This window comes from Dendropsophus ebraccatus, chromosome 11 (genome assembly GCF_027789765.1).
Source record: "Dendropsophus ebraccatus isolate aDenEbr1 chromosome 11, aDenEbr1.pat, whole genome shotgun sequence".
In the NCBI taxonomy this organism is placed as follows: domain Eukaryota; kingdom Metazoa; phylum Chordata; class Amphibia; order Anura; family Hylidae; genus Dendropsophus; species Dendropsophus ebraccatus.
This window is the reverse complement of record NC_091464.1, coordinates 9,413,111-9,426,433: the sequence shown is the minus strand read 5'-3', so window position 1 is coordinate 9,426,433 and position 13,323 is coordinate 9,413,111. Positions and strand designations below refer to the sequence as shown.

Below are 13,323 nucleotides of genomic sequence, written 5' to 3'. Positions count from 1 at the left end.
TCACACACAACCTTAGGACAGGTGTGGCGCTGTTTTTGCAAGAAAGTAGCTCTGCCTTTTTTCTAATCCTGGATAACCCCTTTAAAACTAAGTAAGGAGTAGAGGAGGCATTATCACTGAGACACAGTAGGAAAAAAATACAAAAAGGGCAACAGCAACCCACAGGTGCAAGGGCTTACCGTATATACTCCTCCCAGTGGGATTAACACCTGCTCTGTAGATATTAAAAAGTGAGGATCTTAGCAAACTATTTGATCAAACAGAATGTACCATGTCGCCAACGTTAAGGTGTCCTCAGAGACATGGTCCCTACTCTAGCATTTTCACTGTAGCACACTAGATCATTTGGCTCAGTTGTAGGCTTGCCAGTTGTAGGCTTATTCAGCCCAGATCTGCCCAGTTGTAGGCTTATTCAGCCCAGGAGAGGCCATTGCTAATGTGAAAATGCTAAAGAAGGGACCATATCTCTGAGGACACCTTAACGTTGGCGACATGGTACATTCTGTTTGATTAAATAGTTCGCTAAGATCCTCACTTTTTAATATCTACAGAGCAGGTGTTAATCCCACTGGGAGGAGTATATACGGTAAGCCCTTGCACCTGTGGGTTGCTGTTGCCCTTTTTGTATTTTTGTCTGTAATTAAGCTACAAGCAGCGTGCAACCTGCAGTGTGAACAGAGTCATAGATGCGCTGCCAATTTTTTCCTTTCTTCTGTTGAGACACAGTAGGAACACGATAGGGTAATAATACTGAGAGGGGGTCACAAAGTGACAATATTGCTGAGTGAGGTGGCACTAGGCGAGTTAATAATAAGGCTGCATTCACGTGTTCCGTGAAGTTCATAGCCCATTGCTTTGTAGGGGACTATTCAGATGTTCAGTATTTTCACAGATTCCCAATCAGTTCTGTAAAAAAATTGGACATGTCATGACTCAGATTCCCCCATACAACGATGAGGATTCCCCCATACAACGGTGCGAATTCCCCCATACAACAATGCGGATTCCCCCATACAACAATGCGGATTCCCCCATACACCAACCCGCGCCCCCCCCCCCCCCCCCCCCGAGTCGTGAAGGTCGTGAAGTAATCACAACTCAGGGGAAAATGCCTTCAGGTGGGGTCCTGAGGCCGGTCCTAGCACTTACTGCGGGCACAGGGAGAGGTAAGTTCCTACATGTTATCGAATTCCCCCTGCCGGCTGCCAGATTTTACAAAATCTTAGGACTTCTCCTTTAATTTCTGCATCTGAGGCCTTTCATCTAGCATAGAATTTACTATGAAGTATCCAGGTCCCATTAAATGTCAGTCCCCCCCCCCCCCCCCCGGTATGTCCACAACTCGGGATAGGGTAATGAAACATGCCTCCCTCCGTTCACACTGAGGAACCGGAATGGAATTACAAGTGCATGTGAGACGTCCTATTAAATTAACGGGACAGGCGGAACCTCAAGCGGAGTCGGTGCCATGTGAAATTCTGCGCCGATTCCTCAGTGTGAACCGACTCTAACAGGATCATTTGCAAAAAAAACACCCTGGACATTAGTAAAGAATTTCAGATCTGAAAAAAAATTTTTAATTTCTGTGAACAGCGAAACAGAAACCAGCGACATTTCGAGCCGACTCCCTGTAATTTCCAGATAGTTTTAAGTTTCTACCCCTTTTTCTAGAACCTTCCTTGTAATCCAATTCCATCAGTAAAATAAGCCCCCCCCCCTTACATTCTGTGTGGTAACAGCGAAGACATAATAACAACCAGAGAGATTCCAACACTAATACACTACACACACGTTTATTTAATGATTTAATTGTTCTCCAATCCGGGACGTCAATCATATAATACACCAGTGACGTGCGGCACAATGCTTCACCGCTTCATCTACCCCATCCAGTGCTTGACTTATCCATGGTCATGGGGGGGGGCAGGAGGGCACAAGGCTGGGCGGCCCCCAATACTCAGCACCTGTCAGCAGCTATGCAACCTGTCAGTTGCTATGCAACGGACGCTGTTAAACGTTGTGTGACCATAGCCTAAGGGTGCGTTCACACATACAGGATCTACAGCAGCAGTGGCGTAGCTACCATGAAGGCAGGGAAGGCGACTGCTATGGGGCCCTTGCAGGAAAGGGGCCCCAGAAAGCCTTCTCTGCCTTCATGGTATATATGCCTCAGACAGCCGCCTACCACATCCCCCAGGGGCCCAGAGAGGAAGAGGGATCCGGCATTGTACTCTTCAGCCCGCTCACTGTAGTTCAGGGTGAGCGGGCTGCACATCAGGAGAGGAAAAGAGGAGCAGGCCTGCCAGGTCCTGCACCGCACAGAAGGAGAGGACGGAGGACATGGTCACATGACCCAAAGGTCCTCAATACTTCTGTGTGAAGATCAGCGACTACAGGAGGAGGAGGGGGGAAGCCTGGGAGCTGTAAGTGCTGAGTCTGTGTATGTGTATCAGTGAGTGTGTGTATGCATGTACTGTATCTGTGGCTATATATGTATATGTTAATGAGTGTATCTACTGTAGCTATGTATTTTTGTGTGTGTCAGTAGTGTCTGTGACTGGTGTATATGTGTGTATATGTAAGTAATGTCTGTAACACTGGTGTATATATGTGTGTATATGTAAGTAATGTCTGTAACACTGGTGTATATATGTGTGTATATGTAAGTAATGTCTGTAACACTGGTGTATATGTAAGTAATGTCTGTAACACTGGTGTATATGTGTGTATATGTAAGTAATGTCTGTAACACTGGTGTATATGTGTGTATATGTAAGTAATGTATGTAACACTGGTGTATATGTGTGTATATGTAAGTAATGTCTGTAACACTGGTGTATATGTGTGTGTATATGTAAGTAATGTCTGTAACACTGGTGTATATGTAAGTAATGTCTGTAACACTGGTGTATATGTGTGTATATGTAAGTAATGTCTGTAACACTGGTGTATATATGTGTGTATATGTAAGTAATGTCTGTAACACTGGTGTATATGTAAGTAATGTCTGTAACACTGGTGTATATGTGTGTATATGTAAGTAATGTATGTAACACTGGTGTATATGTGTGTATATGTAAGTAATGTATGTAACACTGGTGTATATGTGTGTGTATATGTAAGTAATGTCTGTAACACTGGTGTATATGTGTGTGTATATGTAAGTAATGTCTGTAACACTGGTGTATATGTGTGTAAATGTAAGTAATGTATGTAACACTGGTGTATATGTGTGTATATGTAAGTAATGTCTGTAACACTGGTGTATATGTGTGTATATGTAAGTAATGTCTGTAACACTGGTGTATATGTGTGTGTATGTAAGTAATGTCTGTAACACTGGTGTATATGTGTGTATATGTAAGTAATGTCTGTAACACTGGTGTATATGTGTGTATATGTAAGTAATGTCTGTAACACTGGTGTATATGTAAGTAATGTCTGTAACACTGGTGTATATATGTGTGTATATGTAAGTAAGGTCTGTAACACTGGTGTATATGTGTGTATATGTAAGTAATGTCTGTAACACTGGTGTATATGTGTGTATATGTAAGTAATGTCTGTAACACTGGTGTATATGTGTGTGTATGTAAGTAATGTCTGTAACACTGGTGTATATGTGTGTATATGTAAGTAATGTCTGTAACACTGGTGTATATGTGTGTATATGTAAGTAATGTCTGTAACACTGGTGTATATGTAAGTAATGTCTGTAACACTGGTGTATATATGTGTGTATATGTAAGTAAGGTCTGTAACACTGGTGTATATGTAAGTAATGTCTGTAACACTGGTGTATATATGTGTGTATATGTAAGTAAGGTCTGTAACACTGGTGTATATGTAAGTAATGTCTGTAACACTGGTGTATATGTGTGTATATGTAAGTAATGTCTGTAACACTGGTGTATATGTAAGTAATGTCTGTAACACTGGTGTATATGTAAGTAATGTCTGTAACACTGGTGTATATGTAAGTAATGTCTGTAACACTGGTGTATATGTGTGTATATGTAAGTAATGTCTGTAACACTGGTGTATATGTGTGTATATGTAAGTAATGTCTGTAACACTGGTGGTGTATATGTGTGTATATGTCAGTAGTGTCTGTGACTGGTGTATATGTGTGTATATGTAAGTAATGTCTGTAGCACTGGTGTATATGTAAGTAATGTCTGTAACACTGGTGTATATGTGTGTATATGTAAGTAATGTCTGTAACACTGGTGTATATGTGTGTGTATATGTAAGTAATGTCTGTAACACTGGTGTATATGTGTGTATATGTAAGTAATGTCTGTAACACTGGTGTATATGTGTGTGTATATGTAAGTAATGTCTGTAGCACTGGTGTTTATGTGTGTATATGTAAGTAATGTCTGTAACACTGGTGTATATGTGTGTATATGTAAGTAATGTCTGTAACACTGGTGTATATGTGTGTGTATATGTAAGTAATGTCTGTAACACTGGTGTATATGTGTGTATATGTAAGTAATGTCTGTAACACTGGTGTATATGTGTGTATATGTAAGTAATGTATGTAACACTGGTGTATATGTGTGTATATGTAAGTAATGTCTGTAACACTGGTGTATATGTAAGTAATGTCTGTAACACTGGTGTATATGTGTGTGTATATGTAAGTAATGTCTGTAACACTGGTGTATATGTGTGTATATGTAAGTAATGTATGTAACACTGGTGTATATGTGTGTATATGTAAGTAATGTCTGTAACACTGGTGTATATGTGTGTATATGTAAGTAATGTATGTAACACTGGTGTATATGTGTGTATATGTAAGTAATGTCTGTAACACTGGTGGTGTATATGTGTATATGTAAGTAATGTCTGTAACACTGGTGTATATGTGTGTGTATATGTAAGTAATGTCTGTAACACTGGTGTATATGTGTGTATATGTAAGTAATATCTGTAACACTGGTGTATATATGTGTGTATATGTCAGTAGTGTCTGTGACTGGTGTATATGTGTGTATATGTAAGTAGTGTCTGTGACACTGGTGTATGTGTGTGTTTGTGTATGTCAGTAGTGTCTCAAGTGATTGACAGGTTTGCTCCCAATAATGTTCTGCAGCAGATTCTATTAATGCTGGGCTCTAATAAAAGAACCCATCATTAAAAGAAAATACAGCAGATATTATTTCTGGTTGAGTATTTCTTATTACACTGAGATGATATTCCTGTGTACAGTCTATTCATGGAGTATACATCTGCACTAGTGTAATCACATTACAGCGTATATATGTGTGTATGTCAGTGGCGTATCTGTATATATGTTAATGGTGCCTCTGTGTGCAAATATTTGCATCATTGTGTGTGTTTGGGAGTTGGCCATAAATGGTGGGCGTACAGGATTCATGGGGCCCCATACAGTTTTTTGCTATGGGGCCCCATGAATCCTAGCTACGCCCCTGTGCAGCAGATTTGAAGTTGCAGATTCAAATCAAATCTGGGCCATCAAATCTGCTGCAGATCCTGTACGTGTGAATGCACCAGGGTATGTGCACACTGAGTAAATAGTAAATAGGACGGATCAAGTTCTATGGCACGGACGGAGACACGCGTGCCCACCGCTGTCCGTGAGCGGGTGCGAGCGTCACATTACGCGACAGACTTTCCGTCCTATTTACTCGGTGTGCACATTACCCTATGGCAGGGAAGGAATAGTTTGGCAGGGTCTCATGTGCCAGTTGCAGGACCAATACCATACCTCCCCCCCACACACACACACACACTTCGAAAAGACACCAGTTTACTGGTAAGTCTGAACAGGAGGTGAGAGACTGAAAAAATAAAAAAAAACAAAAAGTTGTTTCCTTCCCCCTGCTCCCTGGTGTTGCCTTAGGCACCGGACCACGGGTGCCTAGTGGTAAATACGGCCCTGACACACACACAGGGGGGTCCAAAAGTAGGTGGACAGTACAGCATATGTAATAGGGTTATGAAGGAGATTTATCAAACATGCTGTAAAGTGAGACTGGCTCAGTCGCCCCTAGCAACCAATCAGATTCCACCTTTCATTCCTCACAGACGCTTTGGAAAATGAAAGGTGGAATCTGATTGGTTGCCGGGGTCGACTGAGCCAGTTTCACTTTACACCATGTTTGATAATTCTCCCCCACTGTGTGTGAATAAGGAGGGTGGGGGCCATAGCCGGGAGGACACAGATTTCTCGTCCACAGAAACACATCCATACACGGACGTTGTTCTGCAGAATGACCCTCAGACCTCCCAGCATCATGATTAATTATATTATAATGACAGTGACACTTTAAGGCGAATGGACCTGTTTCAGTGGTGAATTTTGTAGCATAAAAAACAATAATCTTAAAGCAAATTTACCAGTTAAAGAAAATTCACTACTGGTACATTTGCTTTAAGATCATTGTTTTTTATACTTGTATTGTGTTTTATAGAATTCTCTCATTGACTTTTGTTACATTCTGATTGTTTTTATATAGCAAGTAGTGTGGTTTCTTTATATAAGATATAGTGGGGTAACAATGTGAAAAGAAGGTACAAAAAGTGTGAACTATAAAAAGAGGAAAGCCACATCAAGTAGTTAAGGGGTAGTTCCATTAAAGGGGTAGTTCACAATTTTTTTTTTTTTCTTCAAATCAACTGGTGCCAGAAAGGTATACAGATTTGTAATTTACTTATATTATAAAGTATTAGTAAAGTAATAATAAAGTAATATAAATATAAAAAAAATCTCCAGTCTTCCAGCACTTATCAGCTACAGGCAGTGGTGTATTCTTTCCAGTCTGAAGAGCAGGAAAGGTTTTCTGGTTCAATGTTTTAATTAGGTTTTTTGAAGAACAAATTACAAAAGAGAAAATCTATAAGCACTGACTTTAGTGCCAACAGTATAGTTAACGTTTAGAAACAACAGGAATAACATTCGGTATATTATATGCAGGAGAGGTTTTCTTAGGGGAATTTGCTGCTGCTCTGGACAGTTCCTGACAAGGACAGAGGTGGCAGCAGAGAGCACTGTGTCAGACTGGGAAGAATCCACCACTTTCTGCAGGATATACAGCAGCTGATAAGTACTGGAAGACTGGATTTTTTTTTTTTTTAATAGAAGTACATTACAAATCTCTGGCACTTGGCCGGGACCAGCTGATTTGAAAGAAGAATGACCCCTTTAAAGCTTCTGGCTAGACCCTGAGGGTGAGTTCATTTCTGCGGTCAGGAAGCTGGGTGTTACGGATGGTAAACTCTTATTCCGAATAATGAAAGTGCTGATCCGTGCTGTGGATACAGAGGACTTTGATGAGCAGTCCATGTGTCATATCACCCTGAATACAGTTATAGAGCAGAATAAGCACTTTCTCCGTGTTCTCCGGAGCTGATGGGCCCACATCGCAGCCATGGAGCTCGCCATCTAATCTTACACTTGTTTTTTTATGCACATTTGTTTTCTTAGCCGGGAGATTAAACTGAATCCGTAACAAAGCTGATAGTGAAGGCATGGCGGTGACGTGATGGAAGGAATGGAGCGCCAGGTCTGGGAGAGCTGCAGACTCAGCGCTCTCACAGTGACGGAGGGTGAAGGTGGAGGAGGGGAACAGGGACACCTGCACTCACCCTAATAATAGGGGCTCATTATCCTGCAGAGAGTCACATACAGTATCAGTCATCACTGCCGTAATAATACAAGAGCAGAAGGATGGACAGGATGGACGGATGGTAAATAATAATGGATTCAACCAGTGGGCAAACTCCTGCGTCACATATTTATATATATATACCTTATTACCTATGTAAGAAGTAACTGTGAGGCACTGGTCTGCGGCTGAGGATACACAGGGTGAAACCATGTATGATTTCTCTGTGCTGTAAATAGGGGACAGGTGACACCAGTATATAGATAACACAGACAGGAGTACAGTGACAGGTGACACCAGTATATAGATAACACAGACAGGAGTACAGTGACAGGTGACACCAGCATATAGATAACACAGACAGGAGTACAGTGACAGGTGACACCAGTTTATAGATAACACAGACAGGAGTACAGTGACAGATGACACCAGTATATAGATAACACAGACAGGAGTACAGTGACAGGTGACACCAGTATATAGATAACACAGACAGGAGTACAGTGACAGGTGACACCAGTATATAGATAACACAGACAGGAGTACAGTGACAGGTGACACCAGTATATAGATAACACAGACAGGAGCACAGTGACAGGTGACACTAGTATATAGATAACACAGACATGAATACAGTGACACCAGTATATAGATAACACAGACAGGAGTACAGTGACAGGTGACACCAGTATATAGATAACACAGACATGAGTACAGTGACAGGTGACACCAGTATATAGATAACACAGACATGAATACAGTGACAGAAGTATATAGATAACACAGACAGGAGCAGAGTGATAGGTGACACCAGTATAAAGATAACACAGACAACAAGAGAACAGTGACAGATGACACCAGTATATAGATAACACAGACAACAAGAGAACAGTGACAGATGACACCAGTATATATGTGGTGACCCCCGGATGGTGTTATAGCGGTGGGACAGCCAGTCACTTGCTAGATAGAAGTGTGACGCCACTTCTTGTGGTGGATGGCCGAGAGGTTTTGTCACGTGACGCCAGTGCCTGGCGTTGTACCCTTTTCCCCTGTGGTCGGTGTCCTGTCGGGTAGCTACCGGGTCCCTTGGGATAGTGTAGTCACGGATGATGTCGTTACAGGAGGCCAGAGCAGTGTAATGACCCTCCCGGATAATAGTAGTAGGACCCACCACCCACAGAAAGGGGAATTGTCCCAAGGTTGCGGTACAAATGCTGTGCAGGTGATAGTAAATTATCACACACTCCGTAGATAACGTTGACTTGATTTATTATTGGCAAATGTGCAGCAGGTAATACAGATGAGCTCGGATATACACTTGATAAAGTTCCAATAAATACTGAGGCAGAAAACCGCCAGATCTGCTTGATAAGTGCTGAGTAGGATGTAGTAGAGTTGGTAAAGTTGTACTGAGGTAGCGTAGTAGAGAGGAGGGTGCCGTGCGAGTCTCAACCCATGTAGTAATGTGCTCTGCCGGGATGTTGGAGTGTATAGAAGAATACTTGTAGAAGAAGAAGACAACCTGTGCCTGTGTATTGACCTTTCTATAGTCTTCACACCACCTTATGCTCACTAGCTTTGGCTGTACCGTACTAATGGGTGACACAGGCCCCAGACCTTGTTTCCTGGGATGAGCAGAGTGTTGAGGGTTTCCTGGCTGACACTCGTGCTGTGAGATGGAGTTCCTGGATTTTTTCAGTAACTTTGCTCCACTCAGATCAGTTCCTAACTCTTTGGCTCTTTAGTGGATAATGTCCTGAACTGTGCTGCGTCCTTTCTCCACAGAAGGTTGACTAAGACTCCTCCTTCACCCAAGGGACTAACTTCATATCCAGTGTGTAAGGTGCGCTGTGGTTGGGTGGAAAGAGTGCAAGAGAAGAGCAGAAAGAGAAGAGGTGATAGGACAGAAGAAAGTAAAGATCCTACTGGTCCACAGAATCTGGTACACATAAACACAATAACCCTTTGAGACACTTCCGCTGTGCAGCCTTCCCACTTCAATACATAACATAGCGACATCTAGTGGTCATCCCTTAATACTACTTTGGCTGCAATAAGACCACAAAAAGTACAGACTTTTGCGAAAGGTGTGAACAACAGTAACACCCCTAGTGGGACACCACATATAGATAACACAGACAGGAGCACAGTGACAGGTTACACCAGTATATAGATAACACAGACAGGAGTACAGTGACAGGTAACACCAGTATATAGATAACACAGACAGGAGTTCAGTGACATGTTACACCAGTATATAGATAACACAGGCAGGAGTACAGTGACATGTTACACCAGTATATAGATAACACAGACAGGAGCACAGTGACAGGTTACACCAGTATATAGATAACACAGACAGGAGTACAGTGACATGTTACACCAGTATATAGATAACACAGGCAGGAGTACAGTGACAGGTGACACCAGTATATAGATAACACAGACAGGAGTACAGTGGCAGGTGACATCAGTATATGGCCAAGTTCACAAAACGTCAAAAAAAAAAAAAAAAAAAATAGAAAAAGATGTCAGTTATTGCCGCTATGTAATTCCCACCCAATGCACACAGTGTATAAAATGACAGACATTGTCAGCGTGGACGTCAAAATAAAGATCATGATGATTATTTTCTGGCATCTTTTGCAAACAGCAAATGTTATTTTTTAGTTGTTCACACACAGTTTTGCTTTTTTCACCATTTTTACTATTAAATTCTGTGGACTTTTCAATTAAAGACAAAGGGCTCTCAGTCCGCCTGACTTAGAATAATGGACCAGCAGCCGTCACTGCACTGACGGGCGGCCAAACAGCCAAATGACGCACGTAATTTTAACCTTTAAAATGATGGATATTATTTTAAAAGGAGAGGGAAAAATGTTTTGTGAATATAGCTTATAAATAATAGAGGTATATATACAATAGCTGCTGCTTACAATTCCATCTCCTGTGGAATGAGCTCACAGAGCATGCTCACAAATGTGTCTTATCCAAACAATAGTGGTACATATACTGGTGTAATATGTATATGTATATGTGCTGGTGTAATATGTATATGTATATGTGCTGGTGTAATATGTATATGTGCTGATGTAATGTGTAATATGTATATGTGCTGGTGTAATATGTATATGTGCTGATGTAATATGTATATGTATATGTGCTGGTGTAATATGTATATGTATATGTGCTGGTGTAATGTGTAATATGTATATGTACTGGTGTAATATGTAAATGTATATGTGCTGGTGTAATATGTATATGTATATGTGCTGGTGTAATATGTATATGTGCTGATGTAATGTGTAATATGTATATGTGCTGGTGTAATATGTATATGTATATGTGCTGGTGTAATGTGTATATGTATATGTGCTGGTGTAATATGTATATGTATATGTGCTGGTGTAATATGTATATGTATATGTGCTGGTGTAATATGTATATGTATATGTGCTGATGTAATGTGTAATATGTATATGTACTGGTGTAATATGTATATGTATATGTGCTGATGTAATATGTATATGTACTGGTGTAATATGTATATGTGCTGATGTAATGTGTATATGTATATGTGCTGATGTAATGTGTAATATGTATATGTACTGGTGTAATATGTATATGTATATGTGCTGGTGTAATGTGTATATGTATATGTGCTGGTGTAATATGTATATGTATATGTGCTGATGTAATGTGTATATGTATATGTGCATATGTAATATGTAAATGTATATGTGCTGGTGTAATATGTATATGTGTATGTGATGGTGTAATATGTATATGTGCTGATGTAATGTGTAATATGTATATGTGCTGGTGTAATATGTATATGTATATGTGCTGATGTAATGTGTATATGTATATGTGCTGGTGTAATATGTATATGTATATGTGCTGCCTTCAGTTTGTGCAGCTTAGTGTGAGAATGTGATTCTCTACTCTGGGTATAGAGAAAGATATATAAATCAAGGTCGGGGAGGTGAGGGAAGCCAGTAGGGACCACCCAGATGAGTTGTGGTTAAGGCAGTGATTACAAGTTTCCATTAAAGGAGAAGTCCGGCCATTCTTAAAATCCAGCAGCCGGCAGGGGGGAATTGAATCAGGAGTAGGAACTTACCTCTTCCCGTGCCTGCAGTGAATGTAAGAACCGGCCTCGGGACCCTTGACAAGCTCTGGGACCTCCAGTGCTGACACTTCATGACCTGGCTGATGGACTGGCCGCTCAGCCAGTCAGGGGGCAGGACACTGCTCCAGTCACTGATTGGCTGAGCGGCCAGTCCATCAGCCAGGACAGGCCTCTTCCCACAGTGTTGATGTTATCGCAACTTACTTGGGGGAAAATGCCTTCCGGCAGGGGTTTTAGGGCCGGTCCGACCACTCTTTACAGCCACGGGGAGAGGTAAGTGCCTACTCTGAGTGATTAATATTGAAGACTGTATTGGTATATATATATATATATATATATGTTATTATAATATATTGGTATATATGTTACATATATTGTTTTAATGGAAAACAACGGATGTTCTTTTAAAAAATAGTACATTGTGTAAACATAGCCCAAAACAATTAATGTTTCCATTCACTGACAGCAAGAAAACGAGAAGCAGCGATCCTGGTAAGACAGTGGAAAACAAATCACACAGAAGCGACACTGTGTAACGTTCTATTATACAGCGATAAAGCGTTCTTTACAGACATCGGTGCATCTACTTCTATATGGTTTCTGACCGGACTGCAGGATTAGGTCAGACGTGTTATAGGGGAACAGGCATTAAAGGATAATTTGGTGACGATCATTCTACCTGTTAAACACAACCTACATTGTTTTTTCTTGCAAATATTTGCCGGGGTGGGGTGGGGGGGAGGTATGGAGTTTCCCCTATCTAATGACTAGCCTTATCCCTGCCGCTGCCATTAGTCTCCATCAGTCAGTGTGGGGGATGAATGGGCGGCAGATTTTCTGCTCTTAGTTTGGAGGCCGAGTACAACGCAGCTTTGAGGCCTTAGACGTATCTTGTTTAACGTTTAATATCCTGTAGGCCACCCATGTAAGGCCCAGGAGGTGTTTATTTAGTGTAGGTATCCCCTAATTAAACAGTGCACACATGCTGAACATTTCTGGTATCCAGCTGAAGCCGTCATAGGCCTCTATGTATGTATAAAGTGTAGAATTCACTGATATGGCTGGGTGGTGCAGTCACAGCTGGACGGGTAACAATGGTTCAGTCTTGTAGTACTGTTAGAAAGCTGAAACCACACCTATGGGCCCCCAGGGTTCTCTAGAGTTGTGCCCCAACCACTTTAGTTTTTAAAAGAACCGTGGGTCAGCACATGACCCGCAGCTAATTCTCCTTAAGGAGAGTCCTTCATAAAGACGTGTGGAGACTTAATGGCCATTCCTGCTCCATTGGGAATTCTGGGAAGAAAAGATACACAAAATAGCTCTCACACCACTTAGGCAAAGAGATGTCCCTTTAAAGGGGTAGTGCGGCGGTAAAAAATTATTCACAGACTAACACACATTACAAAGTTATACAACTTTGTAATGTATGTTACGTCTGTGAATGGCCCCCTTCCCCGTGTCCCACCACCCCCACCCGTGTACCCGGAAGTGTGGTGCGCTATACTCACCTGTCACGTGCCGACACCAGTCTTCTATCTTCATTCAGCG

The 13,323-nt window shown here is 41.4% G+C and overlaps 1 protein-coding gene across 1 annotated transcript in view; it reads right to left on the bottom strand.

Annotated features, from left to right (window-relative positions):
- The window catches only part of CD34 (CD34 molecule), a 53,070-nt gene that overhangs the window by 26,892 nt on the left and 12,855 nt on the right, over nt 1-13,323 (bottom strand). The gene's annotated exons all lie outside the window — the stretch shown is intronic.